This window comes from Crocodylus siamensis, chromosome 1 (assembly GCF_052110815.1).
Source record: "Crocodylus siamensis isolate JL-2025a chromosome 1, ASM5211081v1, whole genome shotgun sequence".
Classification (NCBI taxonomy): Eukaryota; Metazoa; Chordata; order Crocodylia; family Crocodylidae; genus Crocodylus; species Crocodylus siamensis.
Genome location: NC_143395.1, coordinates 425,427,622 through 425,452,814, shown reverse-complemented (window position 1 = coordinate 425,452,814; position 25,193 = coordinate 425,427,622). Strand labels below are relative to the sequence as shown.

Below are 25,193 nucleotides of genomic sequence, written 5' to 3'. Positions count from 1 at the left end.
GCCCAGGACAGGAGGGATAAAAGCGAGTTGAGAGGTTTCCTCGGGGGCAGAGTGGTCTTTTGTCTTCACTCTGACCCTATTTGCAAATATATCCTTTGTGTTGCTAACAATGTGTGCCTGAGGAATTATTATTCGTGAGCCTCCAAAGAAACGAACCGCGATTTTCATATCATGTTTCTGGGCACCAACACCCACCCCCTGCCCATTCACTGGTTGTTGCATATGCCTGTGGCAGCAGAACTGGCATGGCCACTTGGTGCATGAGTGCAGGGGTGGCAATGAAACAGGTACTCACTTGCTGGTAGGCCCCAAGGATCGCCCAGGCAGCGGTGCCCACAAAACCTGCCTCCCCTCCTGGGAGCAGCGTTCCCTGAAACGCTCAAGACACTTGCTGCATGAGGGAGCAAATGAAGGAGAAAGGCCAGTTCTCTGGTTGCCTCATTCATTGCATGAGTGCCCTCACCCAAGCCTCGGGGCGGCTGCGACCCAGCTGAGCAGCCTCACTGGGTATGGAGCAACGTGACCCATGGAATATGCAGGCCCTTTCCTGGGTCTGGGCAAGGGAGCAGAGACCACTGGCAGAGCACGGGTTGCGTGCAGACCTGTGCACAGGCACTTCAGTCCAGTACGACACCAGAGGAGAGCTCCGGCTGTTGGGGGCACTTGGCCCTGGGAGCTTGTGCTGGCCCCGGTGGTGCTGTGAGTAGGCATCCCATGGAGAGCTGCACTGGTCCTTGTTCATGGCTGCCTGGGTTCACAGTTACACTCCTGGGTGCAGCCTGAATTCATGTGCCCCCCCACCCAGAGCTGACACACTGAAGGGTCACCCCTCCCAAGACCCCAGAGACCCCCAAAAGCCCCCTCTTCCAGGGTTCTGTGCACACTTGGGGGAAGTGGATATAACAACCACATTCCCCATCAGAATGAGGGGGGAAACTCCCCTTCGCCACCTCCCAAAAGTCCCCCCTAAACCCTGAGCATTGTGTGGATTGTTGGGAGGAACTGACCCCCATATCTGCTCCAGCAGCGCACTCCTTGCCAACGCCACTGCTCCTCCCAGTAGGAGAGGTTGGGCTGGGGCTTCTGCCTTGGCTCCGCTCCATGCCCCTGCCACCAGTAGAGACCCCCAAAAGTCATAGATTTGTAGATGTTAGGGTCAGAAGAGACCTTAGCAGATTATCAAGTCCAACCCCCTGCCCTGGGGAGGAAAGAGCACTGGGGTCAGACAACCCCAGCCAGGTGCATGTCCTCTTGAAGACCCCCAAGACAGGGGAGAGCACCACCTCCCTTGGGAGCCCACTCCAGATGTTGGCAACCCTAACTGTAAAGAAGTTCTTCCTGATGTCCACCCTAAATCTGCTCTCCATCAATTTGTGGCCGTTGTTCCTAGTTACTCCAAGGGGTGCCCCAATAAACAGAGCATCTCCTATTCCTTGCCGTCCCCCCCCGATGAATTTGTAGGTGGCCACAAAATCCCTCCTCAGCCTTCTCTTGCAGAGGCCTAAGACCAGGGATCTCAATGTGTCCTCAGAGGGCTTTTCCTGCAGACCCCTAACCATATGGGTGGCCTTCCTCTGAACCCTGTTAAGGTTATCCACATCATTCTTGAAGTAAGGCACCCAAAACTGGATGCAGTACTCCAGCTGCAGCCTGACCAGTGCTGCATTGAGGGGAAATGCCACTCCTTAGCCCTGTTTGTCATGCACCTGCTAATGCATGATAGAGTGTAGTTAGCTTTACTGATCACTTTGTCACATTGACGACTCGTTCATCTTGGAGTCAGCAGTGACTCCAAAATCCCTTTTTGCTGCTGTGCTGCTGAGAGGGTCATCCCCCAGCCTGTAAGCATGCTGGTAATTCCTTCTCCAGAGGTGCAACACCTTGCATTTGTCCTTATTGAACCGCATCCTATTCTGCTTTGCCCACTTTTCAAGCCTGTCCAGATCCCCCTGGGTTCATTCCCTGCCCACTAGTATTTTTACTTTACCCCATAATTTGGTATTATCTGTGAATTTGGACAGGGTGCTCAACATGCCCTTGTCCAAGTCACTGATGAAGATATTGGACAGCACTGGTCCAAGGACTGAGCTTTATGGGACTCCACTGCCCACATCTTTCCAGGTTGATATCGACCCATACACCACCACTCGCTGGGTGCATCCCATTAGCCAATTTGCTACCCACCTGACCGTGTAATCATCTACATCACAGCTGCTCAGTTTATTTATAAGAATAGGATGAAATACTTTCTTAAAATCCAGGTATATGACATCTACCTCAACTCCTGCATCTAAGCATTTTGTAACCTGGTCATAAAAAGAAACAAAGTTAGTCAGGCAGGACCTACTGCTCTGAACTCATGCTGGTTGCCCTTCAGCATTATTTTTCCTGCTGGACTCCCACAAATGTGTTCCTTAATACTTTTTTCAGAGGTTTTCCCAAGGATCGAGGTGAGGCTGACTGGTCTTTAGCCACCTGGATCCTCCTTGCTCCCCTTCTTGAAAATAGGGACCACACTGGCCCTTTTCCAATCTTCTGGGACGTGAACGGCATGTGCCCCGGTGGCTGGGGGGCATGGCTGCACTGGCGGTGGCAGGAGCGCAGCAGCAGTGGCAGGAGACCAGTGACGGTGGGCTGGGAGATCCCACAGACACCACCGGCACTGTTGGTGGCAGGCGGGGGTGGCGTGTGGCGAGTGCCAGCCAGGGGTTAGCGACCACTCACAGGCACCACCAGAAGTGTTGGTGGTGGCCAGCAGTGGTCGTAGACTGCCTGCAGATGATGCTGGTGGTGTTGGCAGCAGGTAGGGAGCTGTGCCTGCCCACAGGTGCCGCTGACACTGTTGGTGGCACCTTTTTGCAGAGGGTGCACCTTTTTGCACATGTACCCCCTACACATTGCCCCTTTTCTGGGACCTGTTTTGAGCATGATGAGCACTCAGACAGCTGTTCCAGTGGCTCTGCTATGACACTGGCCAATTCCTTCAGCACTCTTGAATGAAGATCATGCAGGCCTGCTGACTTGAACACATCCAGCCCCTCCAAGTGTCCCTTCACTAAGTCGGCACTGACAGTTGGTGGGCTGGTGTTCCCCCTGTGCTTGCCTACAATCCAACTGGGGGACTTGGCCTGCTCCGTGTTCAGGAATAGGGAAGCAAAAACACTCAAAATGCTCCGTCTCGCTCCCCTGGCCTGTTGCTCTGGCTGGCAGGGAACTGCTGCCCAGCTGTGTCCCTGCAGCTGTGCACATGCATGGGCCAGGCCAGCTCAGGCCAGGAGCCCCGTGCCCCCTCTTGTGCAGGTGGCAGCACTGGGAGGGGTGGCTCTGGGGGGTAAGGTGAATGTTGGCTGTGGCACCCACCCCCTGCACCTCTGCCTGCCTTGCTGAGCAGCACAGCGCAGCTCCTGGCCTGCCCCGCCGCGCCGCCTTCAGAAAGAGCTTGGTTCCAGCTCTAACAGCAATTCTTTTGTAGCAACAGTTCAGCACCTCCGATTGTCATAGTGTTGAATACCTTGGCTCTCATCACTCCTCCTCTGCTAGCTGTTCCAAACTCAGGCAGAGGTGGCATTGGTCTGTTGTGAATTTTTTTTCACCTCTTTTGAAAACTTAACAAGGGCTCAGCAAGGCAGAGACGGAACAATGCCCCAAATAAATACACTGTCAGCTCTTACTGAAATGCCCCGCATCACCCCTGGGCTCCCAGGAAGGGTGGGGGGGAGTGGGGAAAGAAGCTTGCACGCAGTATCCCCAGACACCCAGTGCATGCAACAACAACCCCCCACCCAGGCCTCTCCTGCCCCTCCCCCTCTCTGCTGGCTGTTGTGGTGGGGGGGGCACTGCCACAGGAAACCACCCCCTTCCCTTCCCACTCCCCTCCTTTCCAGCCACCCTGTTGTCCCCACTCCCACGCCTGCCAGCTGCTGTTGGCAGGGGGGTGAGGAAGGCATCAAGCTGGCTCCCTCTGGACCCTTGCAGCCACTCGGCACACCCTCTCAGAGGCGCATGCATAGGTGGCCTGGAGCCTAATGGACAGACGGACAGAATAAGGCTTTTATTACATTAGGATGGGATGAAGGGAAGGAGGGTGGTGGGGAGGGAGCAGCTGGAGCCTTATTCCATTCCTCTCAGCACCAATTTGCCTGCTCTTGTGTGGAGGACCTGATGCTGGACCAGGTGGGAAAACTTGTTAAAGCTCTTCCCACAGTATCAGCACCTATGTGGCTTCTCCCATGTGGATGAGCTGGTGTCATGTCAGGTTGGAGGATCAGGTGAAGGTCCTCCCACACTCTGAGCACTGATGTGGCTTCTCCCTCTGCGGATGCGCTGGTGTCTGTCAGGTTGGAGGTCAGGTTGAAGCTGTTCCCACACTCCAGGCACTGATGTGGCTTCTCTCACATGTGAATAAGCCAATGCTGAGGCAAGTTGGAAAGCTGTCTAAAGCTCTTCCCATGCTCCCAGCACCAGTGTGGCCTTTCTCGCATGTGAATAAGCTCATGCTGGGCCAGGTTGGAAAGCTGTCTGAAGCTTTTCGCACAATCTGAGCAGTGATGTGGCTTCTCCCCATGTGGATAACCCAATGTCCATTTACGGTGTAGATTTGGTTGAAGCTCTTCCCACACTCCAAGCACTGATGTAGCTTCTCTCCCATGTGAATAAGCCGATGCCGGGCCAGGTTGCAGAGCTGTCTGAAGCTCTTCATAAGCTCTGAACAGTGATGTGGCTTCTCCCCTGTGTGGATGATTTCATAGATTTCATAGATTTCATAGACATTAGGGCTGGAAGGGACCTCGGGAGATCATCGAGTCCAGCCCCCTGCCCAAAGAGCAGGAAGGCAGCTGGGGTCATAGGATCCCAGCAAGATAAGCATCCAATTTGCTCTTGAAGGTCTTCAATGTAGGTGCTTGAACCACCTCCACTGGCAGACTGCTCCAGCCCTTGGGGACTTGGACAGTAAAGAAATTCTTCCTTATGTCCAGCCTGAAACGGTCTTGCAGGAGTTTGTGACCGTTCGACCTCGTCATCCCTTGGGGCGCTCTGGTGAACAGACGTTCCCCCAGATCCTGGTGGTCACCCCTGATAAACTTATAGGTGGCCATCAGATCACCCCTGAGCCTGCGCTTTTCCAGGCTAAAGAGTCCCATGTCTCTCAGCCTGTCGTCGTAAGGTCTGTTTTCCTGACCTCTGATCATGCGCGTGGCTCTCCTCTGGACTCTCTCAAGCTTCTCCACATCCTTTTTGAATTGTGGAGCCCAAAACTGGACGCAGGACTCCAGCTGTGGCCTCACCAAGGCCGAGTACAAGGGGAGAATGACGTCCCGGGATTTGCTCGAGAAGCATCTATGGATGCACGCCAGCATTTTGGTCGCTTTACTAGCCGCAGCATCGCATTGCAGGCTCATGTTCATCTTGTGGTCAGTGATGACCCCCAAGTCTTTTTCTTCTGTAGTGCTAACCAACGTAGCACTGACGAGCCTATAAGGGTGCTGCAGGTTTTTCCTCCCAAGGTGGAGAACTTTTCATTTTTTGGTGTTAAACACCATGAGGTTCTCGTCCGCCCATTTGCTGAGCTTGTCCAGGTCAGCCTGGATCACCTGCCTATCTTCTGGCATGGATGCTTTGCCCCAAAGTTTGGTGAGGCAGTGCTGGGTCAGGTTGGAGGATCAGATGAAGCTCTTCCCACACTTGGTGCATATGTGGAGTTTCTCCCCGGTGTGCCTTATCTTAGTTTCATAGTTGGTTGGGTTGGAAGGGACGTGAGCAGGTCATCGAGTCCGACCCCCTGCCATGGCAGGAAAGAGCACTGGGGTCAAACGACCCCAGCAAGGTGTTCGTCCAGCCTCCTCTTAAAGACCCCCAGGGTAGAAGCCAGCACCACTTTGCTTGGAAGTTGGTGTTCATAGAAGTTGGTGTTCACAGAATCATAGAATCATAGAAGTCGGGTCAAACGAACCTTACAGATCTTCAAGTCCAACCCCTGCCAGGGCAGGAGAAAAAAGAAAACCTGGGCCCAAATGAGTCCAGCCAGGTAAGCATCCAGCCTCCTCTTAAAGACCCCCAGGGTAGAAGCCAGCACCACTTCCCTTGCAAGTTGGCTCCAGACCTTAGCCGCCCTGACCGTAAAGTAGTTCTTGCGGATGTCTAATCTAAACCTCCTCTCCAACAATTTGTGGCCGTTATTCCTTGTTATGCCGGGGAGGGATAGGGGAAACAAGGACTTTCCCAAAGCCATCTGGTCCCCCCTCGTGAGTTTATACACTGTCACCAGGTCCCCCCTCAGCCCTCTCTTGTGAAGGCTGAACAGGTTCAGGTCCCGCAGTCTCTCATTGCAGGGTCTGCCCCGTTGTCCCCTGACCATGTGAGTGGCCTCCTCTGGACCCTCTCCATGCTGTCCACATCCCTCCTGAAGTGTGGTGCCCAGAACTGGACACAGTACTCCAGCTGCAGCCTGACCAGTGCTGCATAGAGGGGGAGGATCACCTCCCTGGACCTGCTCGAGATGCATCTGTGGATGCAGGACAAGGTGCAGTTAGCCCTGCCAACTGTGACCTCGCATTGTCGGCCCATGTTCATCTTGGAGTCAATAATGACTCCAAGATCCCTTTCTGCCTCCATGGTCTCAAGAAGGGAGTTTCCTGTCTTATAAGTGTGCTGCTGGTTTCTACTGCCCACGTGCAGCACCCTGCACTTGTCAGTATTGAAACGCATCCTGTTTTTGCTAGCCCACCCCTGTAACCTATCCAGGTCTTGCTGCAGTCTTTCCCTCCCTACTAGCGTGCTCACCTCACCCCAAATTTTGGTATCATCAGTGAATTTAAACAGGTTGCTTTTCACCCCATTGTCCAAATCACTGATGAAGAAATTGAACAGCGAAGGCCAAGGACCGAGCCCTGGGGGACTCCGCTGCCCACTTCCCCCCAGGTCGGATATGACCCGTCCACCACCACCCTCTGAGTGCAACCCTTGAGCCAACATGCAATCCATCTCACTGTGTAGGCATCAATGCCATGGTCGCCTAGTTTTTTAATGAGGATGGGGTGGGAGGACGGTGTCAAAGGCCTTGCTGAAGCCGAGAAAGACTACGTCCACGGGGACACCTGCATCCATTGCCTTTGTGACCTGATCATAAAAGGCAGTCAGGTTGGTCTGATATGACCTGCCCCTAATGAAACGGTGCTGGTTGCCCTTGAGCATCATCCCTGAAGCCGGCCCATCACAGATGTGCTCCTTGAGGATCTTCTCAAAGAGTTTCCCTAGGATAGAGGTAAGACTGACGGGCCTATAGTTGCCCAGGTCCTCCCTCTTCCCTTTTTTAAAGATGGGGACCATGTTAGCTATCTTCCAGTCATCTGGCACCTGGCCCAAGCACCACGAGCGCTCGTAAAGCCATGCCAAGGGCCCTGCAATAACCCCTGCTAGCCCCCTCAACACCCTGGGGTGGAGAGCATCTGGACCCGCTGACTTGAACATGTCCAGCCCCTCCAGAAGCTCTCTAAACTGATCCTCCCCAACCTGAGGTCTGGAGGCGCTCCCCTCGCGTCCGTCTGGCATCACGGTGGGGCAGTCCTGGTCCCTGCACAAGAAAACGGAGGTGAAGAATTGGTTTAAAAGTTCTGCTTTCTCCTCTGGCGCAACCACCAGATTGCCCAGTGTACTTTGCAGGGGCCCCACATTACCCAGTGCCTTCTTCATCCTCCCTATATATTTGAAAAAGGACTTTTTATTATCCTTGATCTTGGACGCTAGTCCTAGCTCTATGTCCGCCTTAGCTTTCCTGACAGCCCCCAACAGGCCCGAGCAGAGGAGGTATACTCCTCTTTCAGGAGAGCCTTGCCGCCACTTCCACTGGGTGTACGCCGCCTTTTTGGCAATCAGGCATTCCCAGATGCCTTTGGTGAGCTAGGGGGGCTTTCGGGCACTCCTGCCCCCATTGCTTCTTGTTGGGATGGACACCCCTTGGGCCCTGAGTATCGTTTCCTTAAGGAACGACCACTCTTCCTGGACACTAAGTTCCCCTGCCCTCAAGGACCCCAGCGCCTCCCCCACTAGTCTCCTCAACTTGTTGAAGTTGGCCCTCTTGATCATCCTTGTGTTCATCCAGCCTCCTCTTAAACACCCCCAGGGTAGGGGCCTGCACCACTTCTCTTGGAAGCTGGTTCCAGACCCTAGCCGCCCTGACCGTGAAGTCGCGCCTCCTGATATCTAACCTAAACCTGCCCTCTGCCAGCTTGTGACCATTATTCCTGGTCACTACTGGTAATGCTCGGGGGAACAGGGACTCCCCCAATGCCTGCTGGTCCCCCCTGACCAGTTTATAACAGGCCACTAGATCCCCCCTCAGCCTTCTCTTGTGGAGGCTGAACAGGTTCAGGTCCCGTAGCCTCTCCTCTTAAGGCCCGCCCTGCTGCCCCCTGATCATGCGAATGGCCTCCTCTGGACCCTCTCCATGCTGTCCACATCCCTCCTGAAGTGCAGCACCCAGAACTGGATGCAGGACTCCAGCTGCGGCCTGACCAGTGCCACGTAGAGGGGGAGGATCACCTCCTTGGACCTGCTCGAGATGCATCTGTGGATGCACGAGAAGGTGCAGTTCGCCTTCCTGACCGCGTCCCCACACTGCCAGCCCATGTTCATCTTGGCATCAGTGACAACCCCAAGATCCGTTTCTGCCTCTGCATGGATGAGAAGGGAGTTCCCCAGACTGTAGGTATGGTGCTGGTTCTTCCTCCACAGGTGCATCACCCTGCACTTATCAGTGTTGAATCCCATCCTATTCTCGTCCGTCCACCCTTGTTACCTGTCTAGGTCCGATTGCAGCCTAATCCTCCCTTCTAGCGTGCCCACATCCCCCCACATCTTAGTGTCATCTGCAAATTTGAAAAGGACGTTTTTCATTCCCTCGTCCAAGTCACTGATGAAGATGTTGAGCAGTGCGGGCCCAAGGACCGAGCCCTGGGGGACCCCACTGCCCACGTCCCTCCAGGTCAAACATGACCCGTCCACCACCACTATCTGGGTGCGGCCCTCCAACCAACTAGTCACCCATTTGACTGTGTAGGCCAAACACCACCGTTGCCTAATTTTTTAATGAGGATGAGGTGAGAGACAGTGTCGAAGGCCTTCCTAAAGTCCAGGAAAACTACGTCCGCTGCTACACCTCCATCCAAGGATTTTGAGACCTGGTCGTAGAAGGCCACCAGGTTGGTCTGACAGGACATGGCGCTAATGAACCCATGTTGGTTGCCCCTAAGCATAATCTTCCCCCCGGCCCCTCATGGACATGCGCCAGGATAATTCTCTCAAAAAGCTTCCCCAGGATCAAGGTAAGACTAACTGGCATACAGTTTCCTGGCTCCTCCTCCCTCCCTTTTTGAAGATGGGAACCACGTTGGCCCTTTTCCAGTCCTCTGACACCACACCACAGCACCACGAGTGCTCGTACAGCCGTGCCAGGGGTCCCACAATGACCTCTGGTAATTCCCTCAGCACTCGGGGGTGGAGGTTGTCAGGACAAGCTGATTTAAATACAGCAGCCCCCCTGGCTCTCCAGAGACCTAGCGGACCTACTGTGGCTAAAAAGGAAAGCCTACAAACGATGGAGGACGGGATTCACCTCCAAGGAGGATTACTCCGCGCTGGTCCGGTCCTGCAGGGAGCAAACCAGGAAAGCCAAGGCTGCAACTGAACTCCAACTAGCTTCAGGCATCAAGGACAACAAAAAGTCCTTTTTCAGAGATGTGGGGAGCCGGAGGAAAAGCAAGGGCAACGTTGGACCCCTGCTAAACCAGATGGGGCAACTGACAACTGACGCCCAGGAAAAAGCCAACCTATTAAATAGGTACTTTGCGTCAGTCTTTCATCAGTCCCATGGGACGCCCATGCCTGCTATGGGACAGGGAGATCCAGGTGATGGGGATCCCCTACCCTCCATAAATGCTGACCTCGTGAAGGAACACCTTGAGAGGCTGGATACCTTCAAGTCAGCTGGCCCTGACAACCTGCACCCCAGGGTACTCAAGGAGCTGGCGAGCGTCATAGCCCAGCCCCTGGCACGGGTCTTTGAAAACTCCTGGCGCTCTGGTGTCGTGCCCGAAGACTGGAAGAAGGCCAATGTGGTGCCGATCTTCAAGAAAGGGAGGAGAGTGGATCCGGCTAACTACAGGCCCATTAGCCTGACTTCTATCCTGGGGAAGATCCTAGAAAAGTTTATTAAGGAGGCCATCCTTGATGGACTGGCCCAAGCTAACATCCTAAGGGAGGGATAGCCAGCACGGGTTTGTTGCGGGTAGGTCTTGTTTGACCAATCTCATTTCCTTCTATGACCAGGTGACCTATCACCTGGACGAGGGAGAAGAGATTGATGTCATATATCTTGACTTCAAAAAAGCTTTTGATCTGGTATCCCATGATCACCTCTTGGCCAAACTGCCCAGTTGTGGCCTTGGCTCCACCACGATCCGCTGGCTGGGAAACTGGCTCCGTGGTCGGACCCAGAGGGTTGTGATTGATGGCAGTCACTCATCATGGTGCCCTGTGACCAGCGGGGTCCCTCAAGGCTCTGTCCTGGGACCCATCCTGTTCAACATCTTCATTAACGATGTGGACATTGGAGTCAGGAGTGGACTGGCCAAGTTCGCCGATGACACCAAACTTTGGGGCAAAGCATGGGGAAGTCACACCAGACAGCAAAGGTAACCTATTTAACAATTTCTTTGCCTCCATTTTTTCTGAGCAGGGACCAGATCACTCCCCCAACCCCCACCAGAACCCACATCGGACCCAGGGGAGGCGCACCCAGGCCCAGGGCCAGGGAGGATCTAGTCAGGGAGCGTCTGGAGGGACTGGATAAATTTTAAATTTTTCATAGATAAATTTCATAGATAAATTTCATAGACATTAGGGCTGGAAGGGACCTCGGGAGATCATCGAGTCCAGCCCCCTGCTCAAAGGGCAGGAAGTCAGCTGGGGTCATAGGATCCCAGCAAGACAAGCATCCAGTTTGCTCTTGAAGGTCTTCAATGTAGGTGCTTGAACCACCTCCGATGGCAGACTGTTCCAGACCTTGGGGACTCGGACAGGAAAGAAATTCTTCCTTATGTCCAGCCTGAAACGGTCTTGCAGGAGTTTGTGACCGTTCGACCTCGTCATCCCTTGGGGAGCTCTGGTGAACAGACGTTCCCCCAGATCCTGGTGGTCACCCCTGATAAACTTATAGGTGGCCATCAGATCACCCCTGAGCCTGCGCTTTTCCAGGCTAAAGAGTCCCATGGCTCTTAGCCTGTCATCGTAAGATCTGTTTTCCTGACCTCTGATCATACGCGTGGCTCTCCTCTGGACTCTCTCAAGCTTCTCCACATCCTTTTTGAATTGTGGAGCCCAAAACTGGACGCAGGACTCCAGCTGCGGCCTCACCAAGGCCGAGTACAAGGGGAGAATGACGTCCTGGGATTTGCTCGAGAAGCATCTATGGATGCACGCCAGCATTTTGGTCACTTTACTAGCCGCAGCATCGCATTGCAGGCTCATGTTCATCTTGTGGTCAACGATGACCCCCAAGTCTCTTTCTTCTGTAGTGCTAACCAACGTAGCACTGCCGAGCCTATAAGGAAGCTGCAGATTTTTCCTCCCAAGGTGGAGGACCTTGCATTTTTCGGTGTTAAACACCATGAGGTTCTCGTCCGCCCATTTGCTGAGCTTGTCCAGGTCAGCCTGGATCACCCGCCTATCTTCTGGCGTGGATGCTTTGCCCCAAAGTTTGGTGTCATCGGCGAACTTGGCCAGTCCACTCCTCACTCCCATGTCCACATCATTAATGAAGATGTTGAACAGGATGGGTCCCAGGACAGAGCCTTGAGGGACCCCACTGGTCACAGGGCACCACGATGAGTGACTGCCATCAATCACAACCCTCTGGGTCCGACCACGGAGCCAATTTCCCAGCCAGCGGATCGTGGTGGACCCAAGGCCACAACTATCCAGTTTTGCGAAGAGGTGATCATGGGATACTAGATCAATGGCTTTTTTGAAGTCAAGATATATGACATCAATCTCTTCTCCCTTGTCCAGGTGATAGGTCACCTGGTCATAGAAGGAAATGAGATTGGTCAAACAAGACCTACCCGCAACAAACCCGTGCTGGCTGTCCCTTAGGATGTTAGCCTGGGCCAGTCCCTCAAGGATGGCCTCTTTAATAATCTTTTCTAAGACCTTCCCCAGGATAGAAGTCAGGCTGATGGGCCTATAGTTAGCTGGAACCACTTTCCGCCCTTTCTTGAAGATCGGCACCACATTGGCCTTCTTCCAGTCTTCGGGCACGACACCAGAGCGCCAGGAGTTTTCAAAGATCCGTGCCATAAGATGGCTTCAGTCTCATTGGCTTCTCTAGGGCCAGCTCCCCATTCATGACACGAGCAAAATACATGAAGGAAAAGCTGATCTTTCCACCCGTCAATGGATTCAGACAATGTGCAAAAAACCCTTTACCCAGTGTCAGGGATGGCTGCTGCCTGCACGTCCTGATGCCATGGGCAGGACTTACTGGATTATGGATTACCATACTTTCCCAACTATGACATGTCCCAGCATATAATGCTCCCCTTCTTTTTGAAATGTAGGCTGAAGAAAAAAATTCCAGTCATATGACCACAAAGAGAGCCAATCTTCTGTGCACTCACCCTCCATGGCTGGACTCGATGATCTCCCGAGGTCCCTTCCCGCCCTGATGTCTATGAAATCTATGAAATCCATTTCCTGCTTAACTAAACCAGAAAACCTAGCTTCTGCTGCTCCAGGGTCTCCAGGGGTGCTGCTATACCTTTGAGAACAGCTTAAGAGTCTTCAGGGCTATGAAATATCAGGAGAAAGACCAGAAGCAACCACCAGCCAGCTATATCACCCACAGAAATATTACCTTGATGAGTGGAACATGAAGAGCGTTACAAGGAGAGATGATTGCTAACACCAAAGAACTGAAGAGTAATGAGTCAGAAACCTTTAACTATCTGAATAGAAATATCACATCTGTTGCACTGGGAAGCAGCGTCTTCTATGCTGGACAGAAAAGCTACTTCCCTCTTAACACACAAGCCCTGATTTGAGGTAAAGGTATGTTTTGTATGTGAGAAAATATGACATAGGCAACTGGTGTCCCCCAAGTCTGTGGATTTAGTTTGGACAGCCTCACCAGCCTGAGGAGCTCTTGCCCACAGACACCCAGGGAGTCTTGGGGACTGGCTGCCCGGGGCAGGTGGCCTCAGACAAGGCTTCTCTTTGCAGTCGTAAAGAGCCCCCTGTGTTGGTCCTGTGGTGTAATGGCCAGCACCCTGGGCTCTGAATCCAATAATCAGAGTTCAAGTCTTGGCAGGGCCTTGGGTGAGTCTTTTTTGCATGGCCAGCTCTTGCAAAGAGGTGACTTGGCTCTCTCCTGAGCTTTCCACTCCTTTGCTCTTCCTCACATTTGCATGGGTGTGCAAAATACAGCCAATGTCCTGGAACTGGCCCACAGCACGATGGTTTACAGCCCACAGACGGGAGCAATCCAAGCCGTGGCACATGCAGCCAGTCCCGCCACCCTGGGCACACAGTGGCACTGGGACAGCCACAGACTCAGTTTCCCCCTGCCCCACTGGCAGCAACACTGAGCATCAGCAGCCAGATGCTGCTCCCACCTGCCATGGCCCCACCACATCCCCTCGCCTGAGCCTGGGCTGCCTGCTGGCTCCACAGCCAGGCCCCATGGGATCCCGCCAGTCCGCCCATCCTGCCTGGCATCCCCAGCAGTGGGCTTGAAGTGGAAACGTCTGGGTCACATAGGATTAATTGCCCTTCCCCACCCCTCCACACCTGTGGGCTGGGTCAGCACCCCATCCTGACATGCTGTGCCTGGCTGGATATATTCTCCCAACTCTGATTAGCAGGTGATACACATGCTGCCTCAGTCACCCTGTGGGCTGACTTACAGGATCTAATATTTCCTGGAGGGTTTCCAAGGAATTCATGACCTGCATCTATAGAAGGGAAGCTAAAGACAGGAGGAGGGTGCCAGAGTTTAGACAGGGGGGAGGAGCAGCATGGGGTAGGAGCCAAACCCAGGACAAATTCTTAAAGCACAGTTTGCTTAACCCTAAATCTCCCATGAAGTCTGGGGCCTGTGGTTACTGCTTAAGGGCAAGGGAAGGAGCTCCACACATCCTCTTTCCTCCCCTTCTGTGGATGACTAGAGGTTTCTTTCTGAAGCCTTGCCGGGTTGGAGGAGTGGATGTGTGTCGGACTGCCTCACCAGCCTGAGGAGCTCTTCCCCACAGCCACCCAGGGAGTCTTGGGACCTGGCTGCCCTGGGCAGGTGGCCTCTGGCAAGGCTTTTCCATGCAGCCAGGAGGCAATCCCTGTACTGGTTCTGTGGTGTAATGGCCAGCACCCTGGACTCTGAATCCAGTAATCTGAGTTCGAGTCTCGGCAGAACCTCTGGCTTGTTTTTCTTGCAGCACCAGCTCTTTTGTCAAGAAGTGGCTTGGCTTGGCTCTTTGCTGAACTTCCCTCTCCTTCGCTCTTCCCCACATTTGCATGGGTGTGCGAAATACAGCCTGTGGCCTGCATGTGGCCCACAGCACGATGGTTTCCAGCTCACAGATGGGGGCCAGTTCAGGCTGTGGCACATGCAGCCAGTCCCGCCACGCCGGACGCACAGTGGGACTGGGGCAGCCGCAGACTCAGTTTCCCCCTGCCCCACTGGCAGCAACACTGAGCATCAGCAGCCAGATGCTGCTCCCACCTGCCATGGCCCCACCACATCCCCTCGCCTGAGCCTGGGCTGCCTGCTGGCTCCTCAGCCAGCCCCCATGGGATCCTGCCAGTCTACCCATCCTGCCTGGCATCCCCAGCAGTGGCATTGAAATGGACACATCCGGGTCAGAGAGGATTAACTGCCCTTCCCCACCCCTCCACACCTGCGGGCTGGGTCAGCACCCCATCCTGCTCTGCCACGCCTGGCTGGATAAACTCTCCCAACTCTGACAAGCCGGTGACACACAAGCATTTTTGTGCCACTAATATGCATCTCATCCCGCCCCCCGCCCCACCCTCTGGTGTATCACGTAGACATAAGATGGTTTTGCTTTCAAGAATATGGGGTAGGATTTCCCCCAAACCCCTGCACCTGTCTCCTTGAAACTTGGCAGGCTTCATGGTCGCTGAAGATTCTGACACACCTGCAAATTTCATCCAAATCAGACCAAAAAGCCAAAGTTACAGATATGGTATTATTTCCCCATTTTACCTTATGGCCAGATCTCAGGGGCAGCTCCAAAGCTTTTCCAAACTGCTTTGGGAAGCTTAATGAAGCCAGCGCTTCGCCCCAGACATGCGGCTTCAGACACCACAGCCTCCACAATTTCTCTGCATCTCAAGCAGGTTCCAAAGCCTTGCACAGCCCTCGTGATGATCAGGTCACAAAGGCCTTGGATGCAGGTGTTGCCGTGGATGTAGTCTTTTGCACTCAGAGGGCGGTGGTGGACGGGTCATATCCGACCTGGGGGGAAGTGGGCAGCGGAGTCCCCCAGGGCTCGGTCCTCGGGCCCGCACTCTTCAATCTCTTTATCAGCGATTTGGACGACGGGGTGAGAAGCAACCTGTTTAACTTCGCTGATGATACCAAAATTTGGGGTGAGGTGAGCACGCTAGTAGGGAGGGAAAGACTGCAGCAAGACTTGCATAGGTTACAGGGGTGGGCTGGCCAAAACAGGACGGATGCGTTTCAATACTGACAAGTGCAGGGTGCTGCACATGGGCAGTAGGAACCAGCAGCTCACTTCTAAGATGGGAAACTCCCTTCTTGAGAGCAGAGAGGCAGAAAGGGATCGCGGGGTCATATTGACTCCAAGAGGAACATGGGCCGACAATGCGAGGTCACAGTTGGCAGGGCTAACCGGACCTTGTCGTGCATCCACAGGTGCGTCTCAAGTCGATCCCGGGAGGTGATCCTCCCGCTCTGTGCGACACTGGTCAGGCCGCAGCTGGAGTACTGGATCCAGTTCTGGGCGTCCCACTTCAGGAGGGATGTGGACAGCGTGGAGAGGGTGCAGAGCAGGCCACTCGCATGATCCAGGGACAGCAGGGCAGACCCTGCAATGAGAGACTGCGGGACCTGAACCTGTTCAGCCTCCGCAAGAGAAGGCTGAGGGGGGACCTGGTGACTGCCTATAAACTCACGAGGGGGGACCAGAAGGGTTTGGGAGAGACCTTGTTTCCCCGAGCGCACCCGTGCATAACAAGGAATAACGGCCACAAGTTGTTGCACAGGAGGTTTAGATGAGACATCCGCAAGAACGACTTCACGGTTAGGAGCTGGACCCAACTTCCAAGGGAAGTGGTGCTGGCTCCTACCCTGGGGGCCTTGAAGAGGAGGCTTGATGCCTACCTGGCTGGAGTCATTTGAGCCCAGTTTTTTTTCTCCTGCCCTGGCAGGGGGTCGGGCTTGAAGAGCTACAAGGTCCCTTCGACCCGGCTTCTCGGATTCTATGACTGTGGGAGGGCAAGGAAGGAGCTGCGCACGTCCCCTTTCCTCCCCTTCCGCGGATGGCTAGAGGACTCTGTCTGAAGCCTGGCCCCGTTGGAGGAGTGGACGTGGGTCGGACTGCCTCACCAGCCCGAGGAGCTCTTGCCCACAGACACCCAGGGAGTCTTGGGGACTGGCTGCCCTGGGCAGGGGACCTCCGGCAAGGCTTCTCCACGCAGCCCAAAAGAGCCCCCTGGGTTGGTCCTGTGGTGTAACGGCCAGCACCCTGGGCTCTGAATCCAGTAATCCGAGTTCGAGTCTTGGCAGGGCCTCAGGTGAGTCTCTTTTGCATGGACAGCTCTTGCAAAGAGGTGACTTGGCTCTCTCCTGAGCTTTCCACTCCTTTGCTCTTCCCCACATTTGCATGGGTGTGCAAAATACAGCCAGTGTCCTGGAACTGGCCCACAGCACGATGGTTTCCAGCCCACAGATGGGAGCAATCCAAGCCGTGGCACGTGCAGCCAGTCCCGCCATGCCGGACGCACAGTGGCACTGGGACAGCCACAGACTCAGTTTCCCCCTGCCCCACTGGCAGCAACACTGAGCATCAGCAGCCAGATGCTGCTCCCACCTGCCATGGCCCCACCACATCCCCTCGCCTGAGCCTGGGCTGCCTGCTGGCTCCACAGCCAGGCCCCATGGGATCCTGCCCATCCTGCCTGGCATCCCCAGCAGTGGGCTTGAAGTGGAAACGTCTGGGTCACATAGGATTAATTGCCCTCCCCCACCCCTCCACAACTATGGGCTGGCTCAGCACCCCGTCCTGACATGCTGCGCCTGGCTGGATCAACTCTCCCAACTCTGACGAGCCGGTGACACACAAGCATTTTTGTGCCACTGATATGCCATGGCTGCACGAGCGTGCAGCACTGATTGTGTGACAAGTGTGCTGTAACAAAGGTGGAAGGAAGCCCCGGGCCCTTGGAGCTGGGAACTCACGCTCTCCTCCTGCGGCCTGCGGGGAGGTGCCGAGAGGAGGCAAACTCCCCCTGAAGGCTGTTCCGCTCTGGGCTCGCTCTCCTTCGCTCCATGCTCACCTCCCTCCTCTTGCCCTGGGGCCAGGGAAGGACTCCTGCAAGAATGAATCACCACAGGAAAAGGAAGAGGAGCAGCCAAGTGCCCGGCCTGCGGCACAGGCAGCAGACAGGCCCAAGGGGGTCTCTGCTATGTCCATCCAGACCCTGGGGCACCCACATCCCAGATGCTCGTAGTCACTGCAGGATTCCCGCAGCACCCATCACAGGGACGGAGGGAGTCGCATGGAAAGCAGGAGCTCAGAAAGGGATTGGGGGTCCTTGTGGCAGCCAGGGCAAAGGAAGAAACCCACGAAAGGGTAGCGCAATCACTTCCCCGTGGTTGTAGTGTTTTCCTGTTTGTTCTACTGCGGGCTGTTTGTTTCAGTGCTGGCCGGTGATGCTTGATCAGCTTTGGATCACGAGCGTGAAGATCCCCCAAAACCTTGGGCTTGTTTGTCCTTGGACTGAATCCCAGTGGAGGGAAGGGTCCCCTTTCTGCTTGCTTTGTTAGGACTTGGATAGATTTGCTGGTGTCTCCAGTGCATTGGTGGTTCAAGAGTAGAATTCCTGCCTCCCGTGCAGGAGACCTGGGTTCAACTCCCAGCCAGTGCAGGGGCTGTAGGGGACCATGTTGTAGGCCTTAACAGCCTAGTTCAGTTCAAGAAGCTTGTGGGTGACTTCCAGTGCAGCCCCCAGAGGGACTGGCTCCGGGATGTCTCTTTTGCAGTATGACCTGCACCCAGTGCCTCCTCTACCGCATTGGCTGAGCCTGCCCTTGGCATAGGACTGGACTGATTTTGCCGTCCCCTGGGGTCCTGGCAGCGCTAGCAGGGGCCGCGCACCCTCAGGCCGGCTCCACGGAGGCAGGACAAGCAGAGCTCTGTGAAGCCGGTAACGAGCCTAAAGTGCTGTCACCGTTCACACCCTCAGCTGCTATTTCTTCAGCTGTTAGCACTTCAGACTGTGTCCCGCTGGGAGCGGTGTCTTGACGCATCGCTCACTGGCTGCCCGCTGCTGCGCCAAGTCACTGAGCAGTAGGCTTGTGCGAGGCAGCCACGATCCGATCCAGCTTTGGAGCCAGCCACTTCCCATGGCGGTGATCTGATCGAGAGCTCCAGACCGAGCTCCAGCTTGGATCCGGCCGAAGTGGCGCCGAAGCTTCGGAGCCGCCTCAGCGATCTGGCCATAGGGCATAATGGGGGATCAATGAAATAGCTATAACTTTGTTTTTTGTCGGACTTGGATTAAACCTGGAAGGATGAGGGCAGTGGGGTTCCCCAGGTCTCGGTCCTCGGGCCCGCACTGTTCAACATCTTCATCAGTGATTTGGATGTGGGGGTAAAAAGCACCGTGTTCAAATTTGTTGATGACACTAAGATGTGGGGGGACGTGGGCACGCTAGATGGGAGGAATAGGCTGCAATCAGACCTAGACAGGTTACAGGGGTGGGCGGACGAGAATAGGATGGGTTCTAACACAGACAAGTGCAAGGTGCTGCACCTGGGGAGGAACAAATGGCACCATACCTACAGGCTGGGGAACTCCCCTCTTGTCAGCACGGAGGCGGAAAGGGATCTGGGGGTCATCACTGACTCCAAGATGAACATGGGCCGGCAGTGTGGGGACGCGGTCAGGAAGGCCAGCCGCACCTTGTCGTGCATCCACAGATGCATCTCGAGCAGGGCCAGGGAGGTGACCCTCCCCCTCTACGTGGCACTGGTCAGACCGCAGCTGGAGTACTGCGTCCAGTTCTGGGCGCCGCACTTCAGCAGGGATGTAGACAGCATGGAGAGGATCCAGAGGAGGGCATTCGCATGATGAGGGGACAACAGGGCAGGCCCTACGAGGAGAGGCGACGGGCCCTGAACCTGTTCAGCCTCCACAAGAGAAGGCCGAGGGGGATCTCGTGGCCTGTTACAAACTAATCGGGGGGACCAGCAGGCATTGGGGGAGTCCCTGTTCCCCCGAGCACCGTGAGGAGTGACCAGGAATAGCGGTCACAAGCTGGCAGAGGGTAGGTTTAGGTTAGACATCAGGAGGCGCGACTTCACGGTCAGGGCGGCTAGGATCTGGAACCAGCTTCCAAGAGAAGTGGTGCAGGCTCCTACCCTGGGGGTCTTTAAGAGGAGGCTAGATGAACATCTTGCTGGGGTCGTTTGACCCCAGTACTCTTTCCTGCCATGGCAGGGGGTCGGACTAGATGATATGCTCAGGTCCCTTCCGACCCTAGAAACTATGAAACTATAAACTTGCAGGGCTGGTAGCCTCTGCTGAGCGCCTGAAGCCTGCCAAGTTTCAGGAAGATTGGTGCAGAGGTCTAGGGGGACCGGTACCCCAAATTCATGAAAGTCAAACTCCTGTCTCCTTGAAACTTGGCAGGCTTTGTGGCCTCAGCAGCAGCTACCAGCCCTGCTGTTTTCACCTCCCTCCCCATGTTGTAACACCTAGACACGACATGACTTTTGCTTTCTACTATTTGGGGTGCAGTTGCCCCCAACCCCCTGCACCAATCTTCTTGAGACGTGGCAGGCTTCATGGTCTCTGAAGATTCTGACACACCTGCAAATTTCATCCAAATCAGACAAAAAAAACAAAGTTACAGGTATTTTATTATTTCCCCATTTTACCTTATGGCCAGATCTCCGTGGCGGCTCCAAAGCTTTTCCAAACTGCTTTGGAAAGCCTAATGAAGCCAGCGCTTCGCCCCAGACATGCTGCTCCAGACACCAACGCATCCAAAATTTCTCTGGATCTGAAGCAGGGTCCGAAGCCTTGCACAGCCCTAATGATGTACCACAAGGTGAATATGAGCCAGCCATGTGATGTTGCAGCTCAGAAAGTGAGCAAAACTCTGGCTTGCATCCAGAGATGCTTCTCTAGCAAAGCCCGGGACGTCTTCCTCCAACTGTACTCATAAATCCGATATCCCGGCTCGTGTCCGCCTGCTGTGGTGAGACTAACAGCAGCATCCGCATGCCCCATCCTTCGTGGGTGACGTAAGGTTGAGCAAAGCTGTGTTCCTAGTATTTGTCCTGGGTTTGATTCCTGATCCTCTACTTCTGTCTGCTCTCTGACATCATCTTCCTGCCTTTAGCTTTCCTTGCATCGATGAAGGCCATGAATTCCTCCGAAACCATCCAGGAATTACTAAATCCCATAAATCAGCCCTCAAGATGAGTGAGGGAATCTGAATACCAGCCAAAAGTGACAGGGTTTTTCCCTCATAAATTTGATATCTTTTATTAGACAAACTCAAATAGTTGGAAAAATTCTTCTTTGCAAGCATTCATGTATCAATACCCTTCACGAGGCTGAGGAAGCATCTCCAGTGGGTGTACGCTCTTCCTGGATGGCATGAATAGTGAGGAGGCCCAAGGCTGGTCTGCAGGCAAGAAAACCGGTCAGCGAAAGTGTAAATTGTGGAGTCCAGCCAAGGGAGGCAGGAAGGGGAGCAAAGGTAGCTGGTAAATAGTGGAGGTACGATATTAGGTAGGTTATAACTTGCCATATATCCAATGTCTAAATGTAGTCCATGGGGTTTTTTATCCAACGACGTTCATAGGCTAACCTGTGAAAGGCGTTTTCTAAATACCCTTTGAGGATCAGAACTCAGAAATGGGAAAGAGAGTGGGTTTCTTGCGAGAAATGTGCCCCACAGGCAGTTGGGTATTCCTGGTTTTTCTAAATATCCGCTGTGCGCTTGCTGCGGTGGCGCAGGTATAAGACCCAAGAATGGTGCTGATTCCGTTGTGGGCTGTGGTAATTGCGGGGGTGGCGGAGATGCTTACATTTCTTCTCACAGCACACTGTGGATCCATTGAGTGTGTTTCAAAATCAAGATATCTGATGTCAATCTCCCCATGAAGGCTGGGGCCTGTGGTTGCTGCTGCTGCTCTCACCATGGCAGGAGGGCAAGGAAGGAGCTGCGCACGTCCCCTTTCCTCCCCTTCCGCGGATGGCTAGAGGTCTCTTTCTGAAGCCTGGCCGGGTCAGAGGAGTGGATGTGGGTCGGACTGCCTCACCAGCCCGAGGAGCTCTTGCCCACAGACACCCAGGGAGTCTCGGGGACCGGCTGCCCTGGCTTTCTCCACGCAGCCAGGCAGGTCAACTTAGACTGGTCCTGTGGTGTAATGGCTAGCACTCTGGACTCTGAATCCAATGATCTGAGTTCAAGTCTCAGCAGGACCTCAGGTGAGTCTCTTTTGCATGGACAGCTCTTGCAAAGAGGTGACTTGGCTCTCTCCTGAGCTCCCTTCTCCTTTGCTCTTCCCTACATTTGCAGGGGTGTGCAAAACAGAGCCTGTGTCCTGGATCTGGCCACACATGTGGGGCAGCCCAAGCCATGGCACCTGCAGCCAGTCCCGCCACCCTGGGCACACAGTGGGACTGCGGCAGCCACAGACTCAGTTTCCCCCTGCCCCACTAGCAGCAACACTGAGCATCAGCAGCCAGATGCTGCTCCCACCTGCCATGGCCCCACCACATCCCCTCGCCTGAGCCTGGGCTGCCTGCTGGCTCCTCAGCCAGGCCCCATGGGATCCTGCCCATCCTGCCTGGCATCCCCAGCAGTGGGGTTGAAATGGATATGTCCAGGTCAGAGAGGGTTAATTGCCCTCCCCCACCCCTCCACACCTCTGTGCTGGGTCAGCACCTCATCCTGTCCTGCTGTGCCTGGCTGGATCAGCTCCCCCAAATCTGGAAATCTGTGCTTTTTTGTGAAACTGATATGCCATGGGTGCGTGAGCATGACCCAAAAGGTAGCCCAATCACATCCCCACAATTATAGTGTTTCCTCTTTTTTTTACTGCAGGCTGTTTCGTTCAGTTCTGGCCAGTGATGTTTGATCAGTTTTGGATCATGAGAGTGAAGATCACCCAAAATCTTGGGTCTGCCTCTCACTGGAGTGAATCAGAATGGAGGGAAGGGTCACCTTTACCATTTCTTTTTCAGGACTTGGGACAAGGCCCCCTCCCCCTGCCCCAGCCCTTCAGGCATTGGTGGTTCAATGGTAGAATTCCTGCCTCCCATGCAGGAGACCTGGGTTCAATTCCCAGCCAGTGCAGCAGCTCCTACTGCCTGCTTTGCAGGCCTTATTAGAGCCCTGATTGATGTTGTTCTTGACAAAGGTGTTTGTTGGTAGCATGCACTGATTTCTTGACTTAAAAAAAAAGAAATCTTCCAATGCAAAGATGTCGGAAAAGGTGGAATAAAGCAGCATATTTTGACGTTACTGAGTCCTTTTAGAAACTTCTGGATTTATCCTATAAATCTGTGGTGAAATGCTGAGGTAGCGGCTCCGGCACCGCTTAGGGGAGCCGCGGGCTTTGCGGAGTTGTGCAAGCGCGCGGCTTGTGGGGCGGAATTGAGGTAGCTCTTAGCCGCCCTCGAGGTTCGCCGAGTTGGCACAAGTAGACGACTTAGAGTAAGTAGTTAGTGTCTCTTAATCCATAGGGTGTCCGTTGGTTCACGAGGTTCCAGAGCCAGCCCTTGTGTTCCAACAGTGGAGCTAGTCCAAAGCTAGGTGCGGCTGCCGGCTCCTTAAGTCCCAGAACTGGTCAATGGCTCATGAATGGGAAATACAATTCAATACTGTGACCGTTGGACTGGAGAAGGGGGGAGGGTGAACCCCCTTCGGAATAGCGGCTCACAGTGGAAGGGTGACGCTATTCCCCTGGGACGCTGTTGGTCCGGAGCAGATGTTGGGTCATCAGGTCCCCGCCCTGGTTCTTGCCCGCCACGACTTGCTGTTAGGTTCAGTGGGACGGCTCCTGGTTCTCCGTAGCCCGGGGTCCCTGGCGGTCACGTTGTGGAGCTCTGCCACCCCCTTTCACCCCGGCCTCACGCCCCCTTGGGTCCTCTTGCACTCGAGGCCCCGGCCCTCGCTCAGACCCTCCTGGTGATGCTCCTCACCGGGGTCCTGGCCGCTAGTGTCTGGCACGGGTCTAGGCGCCTACTGCACCTCGTCGGTGCCCTCCCGGGCCCCCGCGCTGACCCCAGACCTGTAGGTCCCGTGTGCTGGAGGGGCACAGTCCCAAAACTCCCCGGACTGATCTGCCGCTCCTTGCTTGGGGTCCTGGGTCCAGCTGCCACCGCTGTCCTTCCCTCCGCCGGGGCGGGTGGCCACTCCCCGCCGGGGTCTGCACCCCCGCCTGTAGCGGAGTCGTCTGCCGGCTCCCCTCCTGGAGCCTTCGCCTCCGCGGCAGTGAGTCCCCTCTCCGGACTCCTGCCCCGTCCGTTCTGGCCGGCCATTTTTATTGCCAGCTCCCGGCCGCCGGCACGGGCACCGGCTTCTGGTGCAAACAAGCGGCGGATGTCCCGCTCGGGCTCCACCGCCTCCGCCGGCAATCTCCGCCCCGTCTCCCCGGGACATAACCCCCCCCCGCCAGTTGCCTCGTGGTGATTTGGGGGGTCTCTCCATCTCTGGTTTGATTCTCCTCTGACCCCCGCCCCTCGTCCCGGGCCTCCCGCCGGGGGTCGTTGGCTCGGGGCATCTGGAGAGGAAGTCAGCTGTTATATTATCCTTTCCCGGGCAGTACCTAATTTGAAATTTAAAGGGTTGGAGGGCTAGTGCCCACCGCATAATCCGCGTGTTATCGGTCCTAGTGGAGCTAAGCCATTTGAGGGGAGCGTGGTCTGTGATCAGTGTAAACTTCCTCCCCAATAAATAATACCTAAAGTGTTCCACCGCCCACCGGATCGCCAGAAACTCTCGTTCTATCGTCGAATACCTGGTCTCTGCTGGGAGTAGTTTCCGACTGGCATAGGCCACTGGTCGATCCACCCCAGCGTCCTGTTGCGTTAAGACGGCTCCTATAGCAACCTCGGAGGCGTTGGTCTGCAAAGTAAAAGGGTTCACAAAATTAGGGGTATGTATCACTACTTCCTCGCATAAGGTCTTCTTCAAGGCCCGAAAACTCCGTAGTCTTGGCTCCGTCCACTCGAGTTCCTTCCGGGGGTTACTTTTCAATGCTTCGAACAGTGGGGCTGCCACTTCGGAGAATCGGGGTACGAATCTCCGATAGTAATTCACTAACCCTAAGAAGGAGCGTAGTTGTTTAAGCGTTTGTGGGGGTTGGAAGGCCCGAATGGCCTGCACCTTGTCTTCTAACGCCCGTATAGTCCCTTGGCCTACTCGAAACCCTAGGTATTTCGTATATTTCTGTGCTACCGCACATTTGCGGGGGTTGGCTGTCAGGCCGGCTTGTCGAAGCTCCTGGAGTATCGCCCTGAGGGCCCGCATGTGTTGGTCCCAGGAGCGTGTGAATATGACGATATCGTCAAGGTACGCCGCTGCGTACCTTGCATGCGGTGCCAGCAGCTGATTCATGAGGCATTGGAACGTGGCAGCGGCCCCATGTAGGCCAAACAGCATTCTGACGAATTCGTACAGGCCCCAGGGAGTTCCAAAGGCCGTCTTTTGACAATCCTCCGGTCGCACCGGTATTTGCCAATACCCCTTCGCGAGGTCCAAGGTGGTTATGAATTTCGCGGTGCCTATATGTTCTACCAGCTCCGTTACACTAGGCATCGGGAAAGCGTCGAAGGTTGCCACCTCATTTAATCGCTGGTAGTCGACGCATAGTCGCAGGCTCCCATCGGGTTTGCGCACGGGCACTAGAGCACTCCTC

At 54.8% G+C, this 25,193-nt stretch overlaps 4 non-coding genes across 4 annotated transcripts; all 4 read left to right on the top strand.

The window, feature by feature from the left end:
* The first annotated feature begins 14,388 nt into the window (after positions 1–14,388).
* TRNAQ-CUG (transfer RNA glutamine (anticodon CUG)) lies at positions 14,389–14,460 on the top strand. The gene has a single exon. It is a non-coding gene; the product is annotated as a tRNA-Gln (tRNA).
* Positions 14,461–18,106: 3,646 nt separating this feature from the next.
* Positions 18,107–18,177, top strand: TRNAG-CCC (transfer RNA glycine (anticodon CCC)). Its single transcript has one exon. It is a non-coding gene; the product is annotated as a tRNA-Gly (tRNA).
* A 3,504-nt stretch (positions 18,178–21,681) lies between these two features.
* TRNAQ-CUG (transfer RNA glutamine (anticodon CUG)) lies at positions 21,682–21,753 on the top strand. The gene has a single exon. It is a non-coding gene; the product is annotated as a tRNA-Gln (tRNA).
* An 803-nt stretch (positions 21,754–22,556) lies between these two features.
* Positions 22,557–22,627, top strand: TRNAG-CCC (transfer RNA glycine (anticodon CCC)). Its single transcript has one exon. It is a non-coding gene; the product is annotated as a tRNA-Gly (tRNA).
* Positions 22,628–25,193: the final 2,566 nt, after the last annotated feature.